The 6,728-nt window shown below is 29.5% G+C and overlaps 1 pseudogene; it reads right to left on the reverse strand.

Moving 5' to 3' along the window:
• Positions 1-1,284: 1,284 nt before the first annotated feature.
• LOC149060767 (uncharacterized) lies at positions 1,285-2,286 on the reverse strand (annotated as a pseudogene).
• Positions 2,287-6,728: the final 4,442 nt, after the last annotated feature.

Raw genomic sequence — 6,728 nt, forward strand, 5'->3', positions numbered from 1 at the left:
TTGCTCGTTGTTTTCACCGCACCGCCGGGGTTACACAGGGCTCAGCGTTGCTGGCCAGGAAATCTATCCGTTCACACGTCAGAGCGTGATAGTGTTGGGGCCCCGTGCTAAATAAAAGACGGAAAAACGCAAAATCGTTATAATAATTACGCGAGCGTATACCGTGGTAACGTATACCTACATTAGGAGCCTAAATATAATTCTATACCGTATTACCTATACCCCTGCATTCACCATCATAGACAGGTATTCAAGAATGGCTATAGACAATGGTAATTACTAACCATAATATCGAGGGAGCGTGACTGAATGTAGAAGAAAATAGACCTGTAGTGAATCCTATACCAAATAATACATTGATAATCATGCACTGACATGGATCTATGATGCAGCCCGTTTAGTATACAAATATTAATTATATAGTATATAGCTGTCCCGACGCGGCGTTGCCCGCGTATTAGTTAGTTTTTTGGCATTTTCGTAGGCCGTGTATAGTGTTATTACTTATTAGTTATTATGTACCTATGAGAAAATAATTTTTTATTTGTAGTTTATTAGTGGTTTTGAAGATCATAGCGTATAGTAAACTATTGAGAATGACAAATTAATATTCATATAATGTCACTAATAATAATTAATAACCCTCGGGATTAAGGATAAAACATAGTCTGCAATGAATGAGTAAATTACAAAGTTCTTTATTGATAACATATACAAATATATTTTTATAAATTATATACATTTTAAACTATTTTAGATTCTGAACGAAGTGATGAATATATTGATTTTACAATGATTTGTGTTTTTTTTTTTTTTATTGTAAGTGTGTGGGAATGTCGTATACTGGTATATGACTGAGAGATGAATGGAGCACTGGGAAAGATGACGGCCCATAAAAATAACAAAACACCAAATATTAATTTTTTTGAATACTATAATACTATTGATTTCTTCAGGACGTATTTTGTCGATTAACCAAACCAAAATGTGTGTATGAGGTAATCCTTGTTTTTGCCATTCAACTGAATACATCCAGCAACGTGTGGGACCGAATACATGTAATTTTGTAATGAAACTCATTAAAGACTTTAATTTTTGTTTGAACACACGTGCCGTAATGACATGACGATGTATTGCATTTTGTCATGGCAAGTGGCAATAACAAAGATGTTATCTCCAGTCATTTTGGATTACATGTGAACGTGATAAATAAACATGGTCGGCCGTATTCGTGCACGTAAGTTAGAGTATCCTGGCTGTATTCTTGCATATGACGTGGACTGCCTATGTACGATGAAGGTATAGAATGATAGAGTTACCGATTTCGGTGGTGTCGGCGTTGCACAGAATAGCGTCTCGCAAGTGAATGTATTCCTCCACACGCAGCTTTTGTTGATTATGTTGTAAATATCGTAGTCGTTCGCTCTTTATCTTCACGTACATGTCGACCACGAATTGTTGGCAAAGCTCGCGACACCGTAGAATGACGTTGTCCTGACCGCGTCTAATCATCATACGATACGCATAATAAGCTTTCGAGCTAACGTTCTTGTTTGTTTCGTCTCCTGTAATAATATATTCATAAATATTAATTCAAATTAAGTAATGATGTTCACAATGAATGAAGTGCCTGTTACGGGATCCCGTTGTTTAATATTTATGCAATATCCGTCTTGTCCTTTCCAGAACATTAGCGGATATTGGAGAGCATCGTATGAACGGTGTGTATCAGCAATTAACTCAATATTATTATTTCTTCTTCGAATCACGATTTCTCGTGTAGCTGTACGGTCGCCAAACATGATTCCAGCAACGTCGTCAACTACAGGTGCATCGAATCTACGAATGTGCTCTCCAGCTGGTGTTTTATCAGGATTGATGACAATATTGCGTGATTGTCACTTTGTAATTTGTGCATGTGTGATTTGAATAATTTCAACAATTCATTGTGCTCATTCAATAAAGCGTCCAGATCAACGACGATGACACCTGATGATGCCATGGCAAAAGGTGAAGTAAGGTTATTGTAACTACAACGTGCATCCACGCGATTGGCTAGTGCACTTTCGGAGTCTTCTCTTACTTCGAATCTTCTCGTAATAATTTACACATTTGCAGAGGAGACATGCAATTCATTTGTTTATTTGAAGATTCCAAATAAGATCTAAAATGTTTACATTCTGTTGAAAATACTTTTTCAACATCATCTTTGTAACATTCTTGTAACTTATTGTCAAATTCTATTATTTCTGAAACACTTAAAGAAATAAGCTTGTGGAGCTCCATGACGATAAGTGGGAATTTTATTTCCCTGTCATTTTATAACGATAAACTATACTGTTTGTTTGTCTATCTTTATTATGAGAATTCGAACCAGCATTGAATGCGTGTATGTTATATTATCTATGTGCTCGTACTGTGTTGCGTTAGTGTATAATATAGTAAAGTTGTAGGTATATATAAATAAACGTTTAATTTTGAGTGAACAAAAAATTAGTTAAGTTTGATTGAATCAAATTAAAAATACTTTTTACAATTTTTAAAAAAAAATCGTTGAAATTTGCCGCCCTTCAATGTGACCGCTCTAGGCCTGTGCCTAAATACGCCTCTGAATAAAACGACAATGTATAGTAGACAGCGGTACTTACAACGATATAATGTAACGAAACGAATAGCGATTTTTTTCCTATTATTTATTACAACTACTATCTTTTATCAAAACATTAAAAATGATCAGAATACACATTTGTTGGGAATCATTAGAATCAGAGTAGTTACATAGTCTATAAAGGGCAGTTCGGTTGTTATTAATAATTTTAAAGGTGTACAAAAAAAATAAATAATGATGGACCACTAAATTACCGTTTATACGTGACGTAATAATTTTTAAGTGGGAAGATTTTTAGAGGGTAACCTGCGTATTAAATAGAGATTTCAGATTTTTTGTGTTACGTCCTGTGGTCGGGAATTCTTTTTCCCGAGGTTCACCATAGATACATGCTAAGAATATTTAACATTAAATGTTACAAATTTTGTATATTTACAAAAGGTACCTATTAAAATGTTTCCAAAGAATTTTTGTTATGTTACTCATTCTTACAGTATTTTATCTGGTTTTAACGTGTCGTCGTAATTATGGATTATTTTCATTACCATATTATACATCATTAGAAATTCAAAAATAGTAAAATATGCTACATTGAATAATTTTGTTTACCTAATGGTTAATATTAAGAATTAAGATTATCTTAAGGAAGATTAATTCGTAATAGAAATTAAGTTTTATACATTATGTATAATAATATTATGAATTGTCATGTTCACCTGGTAAATTTAAAATATATAATTTATAATAATTGCTCAATATTTCAAATCATACAAATTTTGTATATGGTAATGCTTTGTTCAAAAAAGTATGTTCATAATGAAAATAAATATTTAATGATATACTGATACCGCATATGACCATATGCCTAGGACCCTACTGTGTTTGTAATTGTAAAGTTTAAGTAATTTTAAATAACTATATAAAGTATTAACGTTGTGATTGTAAAGTATATAGATTAACCTTCTTTAGTATGACATAAAATCATAATATCTGTTTTAAACATTTATTTTAATAAATAAGGTTACATCATGTTTTGTATTTCACTATATTTTCAAAAATAAATAGTTATAAATTTTATTGTTTTAAACTATAGTTTATTTTTATTTCCACGTTTTATAATAATATTTTACCTTTGCGCAATAAAATGTATGACATTGTATGAATACATTTTATTCTAAATACTTTTTATTTTGTGAAATCTTATTGAAAAATTATATTGTAGTTAGTATTAAATGGTATTACGAGTATCATATTTATAAATGGTAATATCAATGAAAGTGTACTCGTATGTTCATATTATCAAATTGTCAAATGTTTTTAGGCTAACTTTTTCTCTAATATTTATTTAATTCATTTCACTATGAGAATTCAATAATATTAATTAAGACCGTGCATTGAATTTGTTTATAAATATATTATATACTTATGTAAATTATTAAATGAGTCTTATAATATGGATTGACAAAAGATAATTTTGTTCATCACAATTAGCTGCGGTAATGATAAGTAATATTATTTCAAAATAACTATAATTTATATCTACATGAGTATTAAAGTACATTAAAGGTATATTGTAAGTACTGTACTGACCGATATATATATGTTACGTCACTACATATACTATATAGTCAATACTATATAAAATAGTTAACACACAAAAGTATTTCATGATACAACAAATATGAAATATGGTGTAATCTTATAATATTAATATTAAACATAATATAGGTATTTATTATATTTTTATCATAATAAATTAATATTATACACACACGCATGTATGTTATTGTATATTGGTTTTATATACTAGCATTTTTTTTTTTATTTAGATAATATGATTAGCGTCCTAAAATTTAAATTTAATTTATAAATCAAGCAAAGAGGGACCTATTTGATAAAAATATTTAGGAGTCTGCAATAGCATAAAATATAAAAATGCAAAAAAAATCTTAAATAAAATTAAACTAAAATATATAATATGGACTTATTAGTGGTTGGAGGAACAATTTTATCTTAATTTACGATATAATATTATACAGCTATAATTTAATTTATTAGACACAAATGAGAAAAGGTATACGATCTTTGTAAAAGTATTTCTTTTTAACTCTGTAACGGACAATATAAAAGGAGTCTATATAAATAACATAGTTATTTGATTTCAAAAGATGTTTTTGACGGTAGGTCGGTATCGGTAGGATAACGACAAAATTATAATAATAAAAATACTCGAATACCTCGAAAAGGACGAGCGGCTATTTTAAATCACGTACGCAGTAATGACAAATCCTGACCAGATGGTATATTATGTGTGTGTGTGTGTGTATGTGCTTAGGTTCATAAAATTCTCTTGGATCACATGGGGAGATATTTGGCCGAGGGCATAACACTTTGAGACCGCCTGCATATGCTGTGTATACGAGCCTACAACAAGTTCAACTGATATATTAGAATGGTGAACCACGGGGGAGAAGGCGGTACACGGGATTCTATATATATATACGCTCTTTTACCAAACCCTTTGACCCAAACCAACATTTTAAAATCGGGTCTTAAGTTCGTTAATAATTCGTGAAATTTACATACGAAAATTAATACGTATTCAAGGCTTTCGGCAGTAATCGAATATTAAAGTAGTATATAGACCAGTGGTCTCAAACATACGGCCAGAGGGCCACCTGTGGCCCGCGTACCCTTCCTACGTGGCCCGCAATAAAAATATTTTTGGTCATAGTAATTAAAATAACAGTAATTTCATAATATATTAAGTTAAATTTAGATAAATGGATTTCGTATGTATCTTTGCCTTCATTTCGTCTTTAGTTTTTAATGTATAAGTATAAAAATGACACTTAAAATTTGGCTCGCGAATTTTTTTGAAAATTTATATGGCCCGTAGGTAATTTGAGTTTGGGATCACTGATATAGACACTATTGTCGACAACAAAATTATTTCTTATCCGTTCGAATAGTTTTTATACGAAATTATCACAATATGTAAAATGTGGTCATATACAAGTTTTTTTTTTTTTATTAATATTTTATTTATAAAGTTTTCCTAACAAAGTAATCTAAACTTAGGTATAATGTACACAATTTTTAGCTATTTATAAAAACGATATTAACATATTAATTAATATGTAGTAAATTACTAGGTTAACAAATTAGCGATATACATTAATAGATAGTGTTACAAGCAATGAACGATCTACAATAGTATTTTCATTGAAGATAATCTAATTTAGGACCTCAATAACCAATGTTAATAAGTATAGATACAGGCATATCATTTTTTTTTTTTTTTGGGGGGGGGGGGTGGTGGGCGGGGGAGATATGCAGGGAATTTTATTTCAATCAAACTATACTAATTGTTGTCGAATAAAATATTAATAATGATTTAGAACCATTAAATTTAAAAATATTAAAGCGTTTTAAATAAAATTGAAAATTATTGAAATTTAAAATGATCTTTTAATAATAATGTCTAGAAATATTATTCATAGTTATTGTTCTAAGAATATAATATTGTACGTATATGACTGTCTATTTCAAGTGGAAGGAAGAAATAAGTCATAATAATGTTTTTCGATGATGATCTTTGGTTTATTTTTTTTAGAAATGACTTAAGTTTTATTTAGGATCTGTACCTACGCCGATTTGGTCATTATAAAATACAGATTTTTACAATCATACAATTACAGTTACAGATTTTAGTGTTATAATACATATTAAATAATATTTCAACATTTTAGTATGTACATAGGTAACGAGAAAACTAACATCCTCCTAATTTATTATTAAGACTTGTGAAAAACTTGTACTTACGCTCCAATAATTGTATGAAGATTATTACCTACCTACCTATTAAATTCAACAGTGTGCTATGTTTAATATTATATTATTTTTATCAACTTTGTGAAATGTAAAAATGAGAGAAAAATCTGCAAAAAACAGTTTAATATTGTTATAAATTCATCATAACTTTTATAAAATCGAAACATTTCGTTTGTACTATACTTCGAAATCCACTAAAACCGAGTAACAAATGTTCACATTTTAAAATGTTATAGCATAGAAACATAATATAAATTATTATTTTTTTCACACTGCGAACAAAACC

This window comes from Diuraphis noxia, unplaced genomic scaffold, assembly GCF_037042655.1.
Source record: "Diuraphis noxia isolate RWA-SAM2 unplaced genomic scaffold, SU_Dnox_SAM2 contig0001, whole genome shotgun sequence".
Taxonomy (NCBI): domain Eukaryota; kingdom Metazoa; phylum Arthropoda; class Insecta; order Hemiptera; family Aphididae; genus Diuraphis; species Diuraphis noxia.